The sequence below is a fragment of the Carassius auratus genome, chromosome 1 (genome assembly GCF_003368295.1).
Source record: "Carassius auratus strain Wakin chromosome 1, ASM336829v1, whole genome shotgun sequence".
NCBI lineage: Eukaryota > Metazoa > Chordata > Actinopteri > Cypriniformes > Cyprinidae > Carassius > Carassius auratus.
In genome coordinates this window covers 25798602-25816957 of record NC_039243.1, presented here as the reverse complement: position 1 = coordinate 25816957, position 18356 = coordinate 25798602, and positions in this window count along the sequence as shown.

The window sequence follows — 18356 nt, the reverse complement described above, 5'->3', positions numbered from 1 at the left end:
TTCTTGTGGTTCTTTTCCCTCGTTTTGTCTCTCTCTTTGTAGCACATAGTGTTTTGATTGAAATGAAACTTTTTATCCACTGAAAACACTCAAGCATTATTGTGTTAGAAGATGGAATCTTGATTGATTGATTGACTCTTCATTATGTAATGGGAGCGTTAGGGGCCGCTTAGTAGGGGAAATTAATGTGACCTTGTAAGAATTAAGGAGAAAAGGATTATTGGTCCCCCACGCCAGTGCTTTGAGTCTTAGTGTATATGTTATGTATGCATGTTACCTTATTCTGTTGTATAATATACTAAAGGGACCAGAGAGTGTGGCTTCAGGTAAGTTTACAAATACTTGTACTAATTCAGTGACTGCCTGAAGTGTAAAAATGTGAGGCAATATAAAAAGCAACAATTCAAGAACAGTGTTTCCCACATGTAAAACTGATCTTAGGCAATGAAAAGCCTCGAAAAATATGCAAAAATACTCAGCAAGAGTGGTAAAATGAAAACTCTGTGAAAAGTTCATTTACACATTTTCACGCACTAAAAAGTGCACTTGAATGACGCACAGGAAGAAATGATTGTCTCTTACTCTAAAGCATAGTTCATCAATGACTCAGGAATGCAGGAAAATTCTCAAAAATGCATACAGTTCGAATGATGCAAAAACAACAGTATTCAGAGTGAAACTCACGGCTCCAGCAACTCTCTCCTGTGCTCTCAGCCAGTCTCTCACACCGTTCTCTGAAGCAATCAGCCTTACTTCTGCAACAACTCTGTCTCCAGTCTCACACAATGAAAACGGGGCAATCCATCAAAATAAAAGTCCCTTTAAAAATACCTCCATTACATTTTTCCCCCTGCAAAACCCTGCCATGCCATCGACATCTCCAGTCAGGCTGGCCCTGGAACATAAACAAATACACAATTTTAAAGTGCAACAAAATACTCATTCTTTCAAATTTGAACAAGTTCATACATATTTCCCGGCAAAATCTGACCTGACCTGATTTGATAAGATAATCAACTCTATACTGTACCTTACATGTCATTTTCCCCAGTTTCACTTTGAGAATGTGCTCAGGCAAGTCTTGACAATCAACCTCAGAACCTCCTGTAACTCCAACTCGGTTTCTGAGGCTACATCTCGTGTCACATTGTCCTGCTCTTGCACTACATCCCATCATAAATCTACATCATGTGTTTCACTCTGAACCACCCCTTCATCTCTGTCATGTCTAAGTGGAGTGGCTGGAGCACAAATAAGATCTGGGAATTCAGTTTCAGAATCTGACTGGTCTTTGGCCTGTTGGATGTTTGAGGTGTGGGTGATAACAAAGGGAATTTGCAGTGTTGAATCTGATATCTGTGAACTACCCTGGTTGTGTCCCCCTTTTCAGGTCTGATAGTGAATACAGGGATTTCTGGATAATTCTGCCCCCACAATTATGTAAACTGTGTGCTCCCACTTGTTTTGGATTTTGTTTCTGCCTCTTTGTCTGTGATTGCATAATAACACTTGGTTACCAAGCGCTCCAGCACCACCTCATACACCATCTTTTGTCTCTTCGCAAATTCTCTTGATTGACTGCATTTGCAACTTTCACTCACCCATTCATCCAAAGTTTTCTGCGTCACTTTCCTCCAAATCCTTTCCATCAAGGACATTCTGTGGAAGGCGTGCATCCCTCCCGAACATCAAATAAAAAGAGTAATTACTTGTTGATGAGTGGACATGGCAGGTGAGTCTTCCAGTCTTTTTTCTTCACAGGTGTCAATGTTCTCAGCATGTCGTGCATTGTACAGTTAAACCTCGCATTGAGAGTTTCCTTGAGGGTGGTACGGACTTGTATGACTTTTTTCCAATATTGTAGACCTCACAGAGGTCCTTGAGCCTCAAAACATCTTCTTTGGTCTGAATGTAAATGGACAGGAAAAAAATGTTTGATGGAGGTCTTTGCAGTAGTTCTTCCTGTTTAGTTCTTTGTTGGGAGGGCAACAGATAATCAGGTGAACATTTTCATATTTTTCTGGACACATCTCCAGTTGAGTATAGTCCTTTGCCAGAACCTATAAAGGAGCTGGGACATTACTCCATGTCACTTTGGCTCTAAATTTGGGAAAGACATCCTTTGCTAGTGTACATTGTTAACATTGTCCTATACATCATTGACAATCTTTAGACATGTTAAGCCAATAGTAACCCCTCCTCATTAATGTCAGAGTACTTTGTTCACCAAAATGACCTCCATGCTCTTGCTGACTGAGCGCCGTAAGAAATCAGGAACAACCAGCTGGCAAATCTTTTCTCCATCACTTGGGTCATAAATACATCTGAACAACACTCAGCGATGCATCTAAATACATTCAAAGTCTCTGAAAAGCTTCTTCAAATGAGGAATCATACTTCATTGTTATGCTGGGCTTGGTCTTTTGCTTTTGGAAACACTGATCAGTCTGTGCAGGGTAAACAAATCCAAGACCTGGAACTATAGAAGACAATATAGAAATCCTGGCCAGGATGTGTCCAGGAAAAATGGCACATATGGTCAGCCTAAACTAAGTCTCAACTTTAAACTCTTTCAATTTCATTGTAAAAATTCAAACAATGAATAATGAAATGCTTTTTAATGTGGTGTGACAGATCACAGATCAAGCAGCAGTATGGAGCACACGTGAACTTAACATCTCCACTTTAATCTAGTTATTGACTAAAGCCAAAACCTGGATGTTTTAGGCAGTATAGAAATCCTGGCCAGGAAGTGTCCAGGAAAAAGGGAATGTATGGTCGCCCTATATTATAGTCACATACCAACGACAGGGTTCCCTGTAAACAGTAGTCAACATTTGAAGTGGATCAAAAAAGTTCATCAAAGTTTTCCTAAGACAATAACACATTTTGTTTTAGGACAACTTTAATGAAAGGTTATGATCCTCTTCAAATGTTGACCAGTGTAGTTTGCAGCATTAGTTAAGAAAGAGTTGATTCCTTAAGAAACATTTTACTGTAAGCCTACCTGATATATATCCAAATGAATCAGTATTGAATTGAATTGAATCAGAGCTCAATTGAATCAAGAGCTTGTGAAGCGAAATCGAATCATATCATAAAATGATATGAGTAAATGATTTGTTCATTTTTGGATGAACTGTTCCTCTAAAAGCCAGTTGTAAATGCACACAAGATATACTGTGGTCAGATCATAAAAAAATAACACCTCTCCTCCAAAGTTGCATATGAGGTGTCAAACATCTATGTAGCATAAACAATGCTGGTGAATTTCAAACTTATTCTGCAAGATGTTCTATACTCACTACCAGTGTTCGGAATAACGGCGTTTAAAAGAACGGCGTTAGGTAACGACGTTATTTTTTCAGTAACGCGGTAATCTAACTAATTACTTTTCCCGTCGTTACAATGCCGTTAACGTTACTGAACATACTGAACGCCAGCGGCGCCAAACACACACACACACACACACACACACACACACGTAACAGCTACACAAAGATTCGCAGCAGAGATGGCGAGGCAGGAGCAATCAGAAGAAAAGTTGGCATTTTCAGGGTGAAGATATAAGCACTACTTCAAATTCATTGTGGACAAAGCCAAGAACATGCATGTAATGTGTACATAATGTGTGATACGCATCTACAAAGCTAGTGGCCCAAAACACTTTTCTTACAAAGATAATACTTGAAGTGCAGGATAAATCTCTTGCTGTCTGTTGACGTGCAATAAATATTGAAAGTTATGTACCTGTCTGTTCCACTCATTTCAACTTGTGACTTGTGAAAACTGCAAAAAAAAAAAAAAAAAAAAAAAAAAAACAAGTACAAATTCTCTGACATGGAAATTTTTTTTTTTTTTTTTTTTTTTTACAGTAACGCAAATAGTTACTTTCCCTTGTAACGAGTTACTTTTATTATAGAGTAATTCAGTTACTAACTCTGTTACTTTTTGGAACAAGTAGTGAGTAACTATAACTAATTACTTTTTTAAAGTAACGTTCCCAACACTGCTCACTACACACTTTATAATATAATAAGTCGCTCCTTTTGACTGCAATCCTTTCTAACATCTAATCCCTCTTTAATGGAGCGATACCAAGAGGAAGTGAGAAATGAAAGCAGAACATAGGCCATGGGTGTCTCTGAAGCATATTCGGCTTCTAGGCAGTTAGAGAGTGGAGTGGGTGGGTCTGGAAGTATTGTGTTAGTCTAGTCGTTAATTATTCATATATCCGCTCTTTGTTTTCTAGTGGAACTGCCTTTGAGCTACCACTGCATTTGCTGTTAACATGTTGGTTACAGTCCTAATCAAGCATATAGTAAAGTTCAATCAAGTCCAGGAGAAACACAGGGCGAAGGGTACGACGGTGTGAATTGAGTTCCGTTCCTCTAGGCGCCAGTGTGAATGCTTCATGAACCCAAAACTGCCAAATGCTTTGTGAGGTAAATATCAACTGCAATGGCAGCGGCACCCAATCTGCAGCCTGCAAGAGGGAGATTACACACACACACGCACTCACAAACTGAAACATTCTCTCGTGAAGCGAGAAACCGATCACCAAGGACACGAAGAGCAAGGGAGAGGAAGAAATGATCCAAATCATATTGGATTGGAGTGAAATGTAGAATGTGAACTTTAGATCTGATGGACTGGGAGGCTTGACAGCTGTTGGATGAGAAGTGCTTGAAAATAGCTCTTGTGTTTGTGAGGAAATCGAGTGACAGAAAAAAAGATCAATGACTTGAAAGGGACTTCTCTCCAGTTTAGACAGAATGATGAACAAGGAAGGTTTATTGACACAAAGATTAAAGAACAAATGTTAAATAAAACAACTCGAGGGTTGTGTTTAGAATGTAATGGAAATTAGCATCTGTATGAGCATTTGTGCGTAAAGTGCTTTCTGCTTGGTATCGTGGCAGATTGTTTTCTATACCGTTTTTAACTACCTGCTGTATTTTCTCATTATGTTTACTACCTGTCACTTTTTCTTTGGTTGATGTAAAATTAGGAAGGAAGGCTGCTCCTGTATAAGCTGTAATAAAAGCATGAATAAGTGTGTGTGTGTGTGTGTGTGTGTGTGCATGTGTTTGGGTTGCAAATGTATATGCCTTTTAAAATGTATTTAAAATAAAGCTGATGTAAAAATTCAGCAAACTGACAGTAATATCTTGACAAACTTATTTTAACACCATATCCATAGATGCTTGTCAAAGGAACAGTTCACCCTAAATGAAATGTCTTTATTTTCTGATCTTCATGTCTAACATTACTCTTTCTTCTATGGTAAACCAAAAGAGAGATTTTACAGGTAATTTTATTAAGTCTTTCAATGAGACTGCAGTGAATGGGACTTCAGCTTCCAACCTTCAAAAAAAAAAACTGAAATTATCATACAATACTCCATATGTGCTATAAGTCTTCTATAGTCATAGCATAGATGTTTAAGTCCTTATTTACTGAAATCTTGTTATTTGCTCTTTCACAGTTCTTGGAGATATCAGATGTATGAATCAATCATCTTTTGTGTCAGATCTTTTCAATGATACCATTTATCTGAGAACTGGTCTGAAATGGTCTGTCCATGAAGTGATTTGATTCTATGCTCAATAATTCATTCTATGACTCATCCATTGTATGAGTTCAGAAGGCTTGATGTATAATGGACGGGCATTTATGTGACACCTTTATGGTACTTTTGGATCCTGTTTGAAGCTTGAAATCTTCAGTCCCTTGTAGGGGTTATGGATGCTTTCACTCTTGTTTTTTTTTTTTTACACTTGGTAGCTTAGCGCGATTGCTTCCCGTTCCTGGAATTGCTGTTGTTATGCTCACTTCACTTTTATACTTTGTTTTGTTAAACATTTGTTTTTATTTTCTAAAGCATCTACACATAATGCCATATATATATATATATATATATATATATATATATATATATATATATATATATATATATATATATATATATATAGTTAGTTAGTTAGTTAGTTAAAAGTTAGTTAATCTCTGAGTGAGAACAGTTTCAAAGTAAAGGTTTTTTGCAGCATACCTGTATCTGCCACGAATGTACTGCAAATGTTCTAAATCGCTGGGTGTGTGCTGAAGTCTACTCTTCTTGCAGTGTGTCAGTCCAGCTTTGTCCGCAGACTGAGTGAGAATACACACAAACACGTTTTACCCATTCTTACATCATCAATTACTCAAATAAATAAAAACAACAGACTTGGGTACAGTTCACTGGTGAACATCCTAGTTTGAAAAGCGGCACTGACATTATCCAAATGAACCATACTCTGACTTCCGATGAACCTGGTTGCGCACCAAAACTGCAGCATCTTAATTGCATGGAAAAGAAAGACCAGTACGCTTGCCATTATGTATTGTGTGGAAGAAAAGAAGTCATAGCTATATGAGGATTAGTAAATGATGAGTTTATTTTTGGCTGAATTGAATTTTAATTTGAACTTTTAATTTGAATGGTCCTCACTTTGGGGTGGGAGTCTGTACTCTCTTTGTTACATCAACAGCTTTCACTTTTCGTCGGAATTTCCCATTAGATGTTGGAAAATAGATGCTGGGATTTGTTCCTAATAGGTGCAGCAGAAATAGCCAAATCCATTCATTAGAAGGGAGATTTCACATACCTAGACAAATAGTGTGTCATCCAGAGGTCTTGCATTTAAATATGCACAGTTCTAGAAGTACAAATCACTCAAACATGCTGTATTCCATAGGGAATATGTGACTGACATGGTTAATTATGCTCACTCGCCAGTCCTCAGAGAGAGGAGAGATGAAAAGACAGGATAAAACATGCACAGAAAATTGAAGGCTTTGATATTTGGAGGTTTAACAGCTTCTCTCTGGTCTTACGTTCTGTTTTGTTTCGAAATCCTTGTTCATTTCCTGTCTCAGATTCATATACACTTCAGCTAAACTTTCCTCTCAATCTAAGGCCAAAACCCTAGGACAGATTTAAGTTGCAACAGAGCAGAAGTACAAGTGCACATTTATAAAAACTAAAGCAGACATGCAAACCCCCTTGGAGAGGAGCAGACATTTCTGTAGATGGATTTCCACTAATCTACTGCAAATGATGAATTAATTATTCTACGGAAAGAAGAGGACAGAGGAATCTGTAATTACCTGTCAAAATTCGGGACATTACAGTGGCAGAAAATCCATGGGGCTCTGAAAATATAATCTCCCTGTTTGTGGTCTTATACCAAGCCGATTGACAGATTATTGTTTTCTCTGGCAGTTTCTGAATTGATACGAGACATGATGGTAATGAAAGGTGCTTTTGGCCAGATGGTTCAGTTCGTCATCTCAGTTGCACAACAGTGGCATAGTGGTCTGTTTATGAATGGAATGAAAAGCTGGTTAATGTAGTGTCAGACTTCTGGAATAATGAAGACTTCAGACTTCTGGAATAATGATGGCTAAACATCTAATTTGATGCTGTTTTTCAAAGCTTTTTAAAAATAAATTTTTAGGTCACACGTTGTTTTTGAGTTGGAGGACTGTATAGATTTCTAGAGTTATGATGTAAATGTTTTGCAGTTTCATAGCAGGACTATGGCAAAACAGGGGTTTTGAGGCACAGAAATTTAAATTGCCTCAAGAGGTTTATTATTAACTATGACAAAAGCATTATAATAATACTATAATATGCCTTAAGAATGCAATGTTTTTCCGGACAGATAATACAGTTACAAAACTGTTGACTGTTTATGATTGAAAAGCAATGTAAAGATCAAAAGTCATTCTATTTATATAGAAGAATTCAAATTATGTTGTTCACAGAAGCATATATATTGACTAACTTGCAACAGCTTTGAGCATGACCTATCCAGTCAGATTTTATGCATTATGAAAGTAAACATTATGATTTAAGGTTAACCTCAATTGTGAGATTGCTTATCAATTTATCTTTGCCTATGGATACAGTATGTACAGGTGCTGGTCATATAATTAGAATATCATCAATAGAATATCATTTATTTCACTAATTCCATTCAAAAAGTGAAACTTGTATATTATTTTGATTCATTAAACACAGAATGATATATTTCAAATGTTTATTTCTTTTAATTTTGATGATCATAACTGACAACTAAGGAAAATCCCAAATTCAGTATCTCAGAAAATTAAAATATTGTGAAAAGGTTCAATATTGTAGACACCTGGTGCCACACTCTAATCAGCTAATTAACTCAAAACACCTGCAAAGGTCTTTAAATGGTCTCTCAGTCTAGTTCTGTAGGCTACACAATCATGGGGAAGACTGCTGACTTGACAGTTGTCCAAAAGACGACCATTGACACCTTGCACAAGGACGGCAAGACACAAAAGGTCATTGCAAAAGAGGCTGGCTTTTCACAGAGCTCTGTGTCCAAGCACATTAATAGAGAGGTGAAGGGAAGGAAAAGATGTGGTAGGAAAAAAGTGCTCAAGCAATAGGGATAACTGCACCCTGGAGAGGATTGTGAAAAAAAAAAAAAAAAAAACATAAAAAAAATGTGGGGGAGATTCACAAAGAGTGGACTGCAGCTGGAGTCAGTGCTTCAAGAACCACTACGCACAGACGTATGCAAGACATGGGTTTCAGCTGTCGCATTCCTGGTGTCAAGCCACTCTTGAACAACAAACAGCGTCAGAAGCGTCTCACTTCAAAAAGGACTGGACTGCTTCTGAATGGTCCAAAGTTATGTTCTCTGATGAAAGTCAATTTTGCATTTCCTTTGGAAATCAGGGTCCCAGAATCTGGAGGAAGAGAGGAGAGACACACAATCCACGTTGCTTGAGGTCCAGTGTAAATTTTCCATATATGTATGCATATATATATATATATATATATATATATATATATATATATATATATATATATATATATATATTAGTGCTGTCAAAATTAGCGCGTTAACGCATTCGATTAATTTGAAATATTTAACGCGTTTAAAAAAAATAACGCAATTAACGCGGTTGCAGTTTTTTTTAATTTCCAGTTGTGGCCATGTGTGTTCAACGTGCAAAGAAATATGGATAAGACCAAGGAAGGACTTTTAGACGGAAAGTTTCAGTATAAAACTGCCGGATTACTCTTCAGTCTGCCACAAGAAACATTACTCTTCATTTAGTCTGCCACAAGAAACAGCAACATTAAAATCATGAACTCAAATGTCATTGTTTAAAAAAAAAAAACAATGACTGTAACAGTGCGTAAATCAGACCTTTCTGTAACGCTAACGTTAATAAGCTTAAACGAAAATAACGAAATAATTGTGTAGCGGAGTATTTTTTGTACACAGTGCCGCGAACTGTCAATCACTCCTGTGCGCGTCCATCACTGTCCTCCTCGCAGCTGCAGCAACTTGCGCTCTCTCTCTTCATTAAGCTTTAAAACAAAAAGGGGACAAAAAGATCATATTGTCTTTGTGCATAGGCTATAGATTAATTAGATAAATGAATATCTAAATTTGTGCCTTGCCGTCTACGGTATTTTTTTAGAACTTAGAAAAAAGATGCTGCAGCCAATGAGCAGCCAGCGGGGGCTGGCTGCAGGACGACTCAACCTCCGCAGACAGTTTTTAATGTTTATCAGACAATAAATACTCAAGATTTTGCTTTAGTATAACTCACAACGAGTTTCACACACCTTCTCCGGCCACGTTGAGTTGTTGACACTTAACAGTGGGAAAAGCGACACATGCGCTATTCACTTGTATAACTTAAGGGTGAATGGGTAATGTAGTTTCTGCTCTGGGTGGGATGAATTAGGAAGCTTGCATTGTGAAGGGCGCTCTGAAAATCGGCAGTGCAGGTAAAAGATTAAAACCTCTATTAAAACAGATGTCCAAATGAGCGTACCGGTACGCTACAAGCACGTTCTGGGCGCACGGAGAGGTGGCGGTACGCTCAAGAGCTATATTTGGAACTGGCGGTACTGAGTACTGGTGCGTACTGGCCCACTTAAAGCACTGGCAATGACTATACTTTGGAATTTTTTTGCAGTCCACTTAGAATTCAACATGGAAATCATTTTTGTTTTTTATTGGCATTGATTGTTTTGAAATTCAAATGGCACTTACATGCCTGTGTTTTTATTTTTGTAATAAATATGGCTTTCAAGCCAACAGTTAATTTGGAGGATATTGATGGTTTATTGCAGGTATGTTGTTTACATGAGAAAATCTGTGTTACAAGTTAAACAAAAATTCCAATAAACAATCATATTTTGAATTTAAATAGTTTCTTTGTCTTGAGTTTACATTAATTATTTACATTTTACATTTACATATCCAAAAAGTTTCAGTCTTTTAATCGCGATTAATTAAAAAAAAATTGTGCGATTAATTAGTTAATTTTTTTTAATAGATTGACAGCACTAATATATATATATATATATATATATATATATATATATATATATATATATATATATATATATATATATATATATATATATATATATATTATATATATATATTAGAGAGCAACTACACCCAAGGTATTTAGGAGAGAAGAGTGTTTATTTATTTATAGGGTGACAAAAAAAGTAACAAAGATAAAAAATTTTAAAAAAAGTATTTGTAGATATGTGTATGGTTCCTTTCTCTTTCTAACCTTTGTTTTACGCCTGCTGCTGCAGTATAAAATATATTTTAAGTGCGTGAGGTTTTAGTAGATCTGACTGCTTGTCAAAATGTGATCATGTCAGTGTTGATATAATCCATCTGTAGATTAATTCTGTTTGAAAAACCGCCATGGGGGAAGGTTCACAGTCAGGTGTTTAAACACGACACATGAAAAACCTTAAAGCAATATTGCTTGTATCGCAAGTAAAATAACATATGACATGCAAAATAAATAAAAAAAATATATATATATATATATATATATATATATATATATATATATATATATATATAATAAATAACAAACACTAGCATTTTGTGTTTGACAGTCAATGTAGTTTTCAAAGCATATCACAGCTATAAACCTTTGGATGAGTGTGTGATTTCGAGATGATCGTGTTTAAAACATTTCTGACTGCATTCCACAAATAATTATTTAAAAAGAAATATTTTTGTTTGCCACATGAATATCTTGTAGTGATCAAACTCATACTTCATAGCATCAACTTGAAATTAGCTTTGCTAAATACATTTTTTCTGACCCCACTTTTTTTTTTTTCTATCATGTGGTAAAGATTTAATTTATACCTACAATCTGACTTGCCACAGCTGTATCATCAAACTAATGCTCTCCTCGATGACCTGAATAGATGAGACAGGGATTCTAACATACTGCAGTAATGGCCAAGTTAAATTAAGCAGTGGACTCAAACCTCTGTTTCCTCTAACTGGCCCATGATCTATGGTAACCGCAGGTGATAGTCACTAGGATACAGGAGTGATGATGTCACAGGGATAATTAAAAAGCAATCAGCCGAAGGAAGGCGTTGCAGGCGAATAAGGTTTGATTCATGTGACCCACCAATGAGCATTTCCATTAGGGAGAGGAGAACAGGCCTTCATCACAATTCACGCCAATCTCCTCTCTCCCTCTCTTACTTTCTCTATATCTGCCTTACTCTTTTCTCATTTTATTTACTTCCCTTAGTTGGAAAGGCCGTATAAGTGAATGAAACACCCCCAGAGTGATGAGTACTTTCTTCCTCATCGTGACATTAGTGGTTCTGCGGCCACCGATGAAGTTAACGCCAACTCCATTACTGCAGTCCATGAACAGCGCTGACCTGAGGTCACAGAGACATTTCCAGCGTGTTCTGGTTCTCTATCAGCTGCAGAAAGGGACTGACTCATACTGGAGGAAAGAGTTATGTGAGACTACATCAGTAAAGAATCATTTACAGATTTCTTTGTTGGTCATCCTGTCGCTGCTATTGTCCGTTGCTGTGAAGCAGTACGGCTTTAGTTTATTTATGGGCATTAAGCTTTGATGAACGCACAGATGTAACCTTCATGTCCTTCAATAAGAACTGTAAAAGTGTTATGATATGAAATCTCAGTCTCGGTTGAGCTGTAAATTAAGGCAGTAGGATAGATTCCTTCTTCACTCATGTCTATCCCTTTTTTGCTTTCTTTACTGGAGTATTTTTTTTTAAGTAGGAATATAAGCTTTAATGTTTTGTAATTATTATAATTTTTTATTACTATTATTTTTTATTTTTTTATTTGTTTTTGCTTTACTAAATAATTTGCGTTCTTCAATAATTAAGAATTCCCATAGTTTTTTTCCTTCTTTCCATTCCTACTTCCATACTTTCTTCATTTTCACTTTAGAATAACTAGAAGCAGGAAAGGCTTTTTCTCTTGTAATTCATCCCTTATTTACTTCCATAATTTCTTCCTTATTTACTTTCTTATTATTGGATGTGTTTTACTACTGATATCCTTTTGTTAAATCCCTACTTCCTTACTTACAGAATCTTTTCCTCCTTAAATTTTCTGTATACGATTCTGTATTTAATTTCCTGATTTTTTTTTTTTTTTTGCAGTTCCTTCCTTCCTTAATCCCATTTAACTTCATTTTTTACTTCCTTACATATTTCTATACTTAATTTCTCAATTCCTACCTGTTGAACATGATTACAGGTACATATGTGCTTATCCTTTTTTTTTATTCCTTCCTGCCTTCTATGCTCCTTTTCTATTTTCTTCCCTTCATTCTTCATTATTTCCTTCCTCTGTTGCAGTACCTGCAAACAGTCTCTGCTTCCCCAACTGTTCTATTTTTATTCTGCTTCTCCACAGTTTTCTCCAATTACGTCAGCTCTGTTGTCTTTATGTATGAACCATTTAGATACTATTATGTAGATAAGTTCACCTGCAGATTTGAGTGTTCTTCTTTTATAAATTCAAAGAGATCTGAAATACCTAGATTCTTATTCATGTAAACAACAGTGGTAAGGTCATGACACCCAAAGTCACACAACTGGCCTTCTTTCTTGCATTTACTTGAATACTACAATTGTGGTTGATCTTACAGTAACTTTCAATAGCAGACTTTACAATGCAAGCATGGAATCTGTTTCATGATATCAGCAAAGTTCAAAGCAACTCTGATGCAGCATTTACACAAATCCAAAGTTTAAAACCTGAGCTTATGTAAAACTTTAACACTAGTCCTTTTCTATCTTGCAAGAAATTGTTTTCTTTAGGAGATGCAAGTCTATAATTTGTTCTCCCAAAGCACATGCTGTATGTGTGTCCAAATTTGTGTACTTATTTGTAGTATAAAAAATGTGAGTAGTGTGTTCACTCTGAAAATTCCATAAAGAAAAAGTGCACTTTAAATAACTAGATGATGCACTTAATAAACAAAAAAACTACGTCTGGAATGTCGGACACTTCATGACATGCACTCAACTGTCGCAGCTTTGATTACATGGGGGCTGTCAGACTACAATGTTGAATGATGAAATAACCTTTTATAATTCATACACTACATGGTAGAGTACATAGTGCATAAGCGCATAGTGTATAATACAGCATTTGGGATGCAATTTATAATCTGTGCAAATAGTTCTGGCCTGTGTGCCCTTGTGCTACATTGGGGTTCTTAGGAAGGATATGCCGAGCTGCAGTTGCTACAAACAGCCAAGATGAGCAATTTGTGGTCAGTAAATTCGGAACAAGCCATTTTCACAGCTTTGAAAATTGCAGTATATTTATAGTTGAAAGAATTAGGATTTTCAAAGGATCTTGATAGTGTATGATCCCTTTAAAAGCACATAGTTTGTAAAATCACAGCATGTGTGTAAAAACAAAAGAGTTTCTCTTACTATCACAAGACTGTTGTTTAAAACATTGTGAGGTTTTATGGAGATGCAGAGAGACTCGATGCCACTTGTGTACACACATGTTCACAAAAGCCTCTAAAAGCACACTCCGTTTAGCACCATCTTGTTGTTCCTCTTGCTTTAGAGTGCTGTAGGTTAGGGGCATGTCATCAGAATGCTGTACACCGTTTCATACACAAACACTTGAAAACTCTCATATACACAACTTTCCATCAGTCTTGAAATGGAGAATTTTTTTTTAAGGTTTATTTTTCAACTTATACAGTAAAACATGGGGTGAATGATAAAACAAACAAGAAACTACAAAAAAACAACAACAGAGAGCTCGGTTAAATAGGGGAATTATTGTGAGACATGAATTGTTGAAGACTGCAGTTTTATGCAAGGATAACACCAAAAATCAGAGATAAAGAAACTTCTAGAAAGAGATCTTTCATCTCTATTCTTTTGGTTTTATCACTCTTGCTGTCTCTGTCAGGCAGAGAGAGAAAGAAGCTAGTTTTAACAAGCAGGAAAAAGGCTTTTATAGAAGAGAATGAGAAAAGCGAGCTGATTAGATGAACAGAAGAGAGTGACTTCAGTTAAAATAGATAAAAAATATTAAAAGTAGCTCAACATTTTAATTCGAAGTCACAGATGGTAGTGATTCCTCTGGGATACTCAACTCTGTAATGCTTTGCCTTTATATGTATTATTTATTTATTTTCATTTTTGTTATATTCCTGTTTATTCACAGATGACAATTAAAGCTGCGGTAGGTAACTTTTGATGCTCTAGCGGTTAATAAACAGAACTGCTTGCGTCTTGCGGAAGAACATCGTAGCCGGAACTACTTCTCTCTGTTTATGTCTATGAATAATCACAAAGGTACTGGGTTACTCTGCCGCGGTGCCCCCGAAGCAATCTAAAATAGTCCGAATATAAACACTTATTATAGGTGCACCCTAGTGATTCAGGACAAGCTAAAAACACGGTTTGGAAAAAGGATTCATGGTGTACTCGCTCATTATATACATTTTTCTACATTTTGAACACAAACAAAGTTACGGACCGCAGCTCTGATTGGTTGTTTTTTACCGGGAGCGATGGAGTTTCTGCAAATGGCAATAGGAGCACTGGGAGGAGCCAGAGGAGCTTGATTTTTTCACAGATTATCTGTCTCATATTCTACTGTCAGGACATAATGACAGGTTTAACAAATATGTAAAAAATATATATTTACAAAAGTTACCTACTGCAGCTTTAAATATTTTTTTTATAATAATGACTGCAGCTTGTTATGTTTATAATATCTTTATATATACTATGTAATCTATATGGGCTATCTCAGACCACCAACTAAACTGAGTGTTAAGTTTGACTGAAGAAGTTTATATTTAAATTCTGTTGCAGAGGAACTTTATTTGTACAAAAAAGCAAAGATACACAGTGTGGAGCCACTGGCCTCGGTTTTTCAGCAGAGGTGAGCTTTCTTTGAAAGAGACTGAGAGGACCATGACAGTTTTTTATTAAAGAGCTGGATATGTAGCTAAGACTGGAAAAGTCTCTTCCCGAAACTCACAGGAATGTTTTCTGGAAATCCACAGCTAAACTGTCAATGCCGCGTGCTCTCTGAACATTGACAGTGCATTGTTTACTTCTTCAAAGAGAATGCCTGCCTACATACAAACAAATGCATGTATTTATGTGAGGAAGGGACTGAGAAAAGCTGAAACAGAAAAGGAAAGGCGATGCAAACTATGGCAAATAATAATGCTGTTATGTATCTGACAGCAGTTGTTAGTGATCGGTCATATGTTATGGTGCTATGAGGCGCAAACACAAGCAAGTTCAAATGTGTTATTGTTGTTTGGAAATATGCCCAAAAATACACTGCTGGCAAACGTATGAATTTATAAGAGAGTCTAAAAGTGCTTATTGCACTGCTATTTTGATAAATTATAAAAAGTCATTTCTTTCATTGATGGCAGAGCTCAGTTTTAGCACCCATACTCCAGTCTTTAGTGTCACAGGATCATACAGAAATCATTCTAATATACTTTGATTTGGTGCTGAAAGAAAATCTTATTATTATCAATGTTGAAAACTGTTTTTGCTGCTTAATGCTTTTCTGAAAACTGTGATACACTACCATTCCAAGGTTAGGGGAAAATAGGACTAGGGAAATAGGAATAATAGGGGCTCCAAATAGGAATAATAATAGTAAAAATATAAAATAATTAATTAATATTTTCAAATATGCTATTTATTGAACATTCTATTCATCAAAGAATCATGAAAGAATACAGTATATCATGGTTTCCACAAACATATTAAGCAGGACAACTGTTTACAACACTGATGATAATAATAAGAACCATAATCAATAATTGAACATCAAGAAAAATTCAGCTTTGCCATCACAGGAGTAAATAATATTTTAAAATATATTCAAACAGAAAACAGTTATTTTAAATTGGAATAATATTTCACATTATTAATCTTTTAACTGTATTTTTGTTCCGATTAATGTAGCCTGTTAGTTATTCCGAAATTTCACCTAACTTTTTATATGTATTGTTAATAACTTTGAGCCCAGCTCTTGTATATATTGTATATTTATATATCTGGTATGATAAGGAGATGACTCACATCCACTATGTGTTTAGAGAGTGTTTATCCTTATGCTGAGCTGAGTGCTGCTAACCCTGCAGATTAGACCCATGGCTAAGTGCTTACCCCACCCCAATATGCAAATCTCACTCCGTATATAACATTATAACACCTGTAAATTCATCATTTGCATTTGTTGTTTCAATGTGTTCTGTATCTAAAGTGAGTCCCTTACTTTCATAACTAAGGTGGGTTTTATTCTGTACCATTTATAGGCTTGTTTATTAGTTTACAAAGCCCAACTGCTGTTGCTCCATTTTTAATGGTAGCAATGTAAAATTTTAACCAGTTCTGCTTTGAAAACAGATCATGATTTAACTTTTTAGTTTATCTTTATACAAGCTTTTCATTACCAGTATGTTTACCATAATAAAAAGTAGACTTTATGTGTGCAACAGAATTAAAATTACCCACATACAATTAATAAATCCCAATTTGTCATCTGTAACACCCTTGTCTGTTGCTCAGACACATGCCTTAACTTGTCAGGCTGAGGAACAGGCTGTGGTATAGTACTTTACTGTACAAACTGTACAAAGACAGAGGCTCTATTCCAAAACCTATTGAATTAGTTAATACTACCTTATGTGAAATTTAAAGTAACTAGGAGGCTGGTCTGCTAGCTAGTTTGACGTTTATTCTGCTACCACAGTTCTCTCTGATGAGACAGTGACTACAGTTAGGAAAACATCTTCAGTCTGTCCAATGATTGTTAACAGTATCCGGATCCATCGGACTTGAGAAATTTTGCAGTAATGTGACCAATAAACAGGACCCTCTGGATCTAAATTTAAGACATTTTAAGACTTTTTAAGGACCCATGGCCACCCTATGAAATATCATGAGCTGCTCACATGCAAAGTAACGCTGATGTCTACCCAGAATGTTTTAGACCAGACCACAGAGCAAATTATAAAGACACAGAAAGAAAAAGGTTATTATTGTGAAGATTCGCACCAGTGCTTGAGAAGTTTCGAGAACAAGAAATGATGCAGCAGCTTCATTTCACTCTTTCTCAGTCTCCCTTTCCTGTCCTTTCCGCTATATTCAATCATCATTATGGCTTTCTTCCAAAGTTAGAGGCAAAGAGAAATCTTCCTTCTCTGTTGCATATCCTGCAGTCTGCAGAGGCTTAGACCCAAACTAGTATCATTCATAACTAATGTACTGTGTGCTCTGTTCTGTTCTTTATTTTTTTATTTTATTTTATTTTTTTACATACCAACTGTCAGTATACTTCTCTGTGACAGTTAAAATACAGATTGCTTTCTTTTGTGAATCTAAATATTTCAGTGATTGATGACTCTAATTAATAGGTTGATGCATAGTTGACGCAACAAAACTCAGACTCAACAAAACTTGGCAAGCATGTTCAGATGTGCTCATTAGTTTCTCCAGAAGATGAATTTCTCTGGATGGAAAATATGTCTACAAAACATACTCAATACAGAGTCTCCTTTTCCTATTAAGAAATGTTTATTCATAGAACGTATTGACCCACCCAATCAATTAAATAAAGCAGGCCAGCTCATAAAACAATGGACTAAATTTAGCTGCAATTTGGGAAAAAACAAGTTGAAGTGAGGAAAAGAAGCCTACACTTATCCTACACATTCCCCTATGGGCTGACAATGAACCTGGTGCTCCCTTCTTCTGCTCAGAAAGGCTGACGTGTAACTTTATGAGCTCTCCATACAATATATATATGCTAATGTACAGAAGGTCAATGAGGATCGAGACAAGAGGGTAAGCTATTGGAGGCAATGGCGAGAGGCAGCACACATGTACTGTAGGAGAGGAGGAAAGGAGAGCCATACTGAAGTGCTTTTAAATCTTAACAATAACCTTTATTGTCTGCCCTGCAATAACTGCT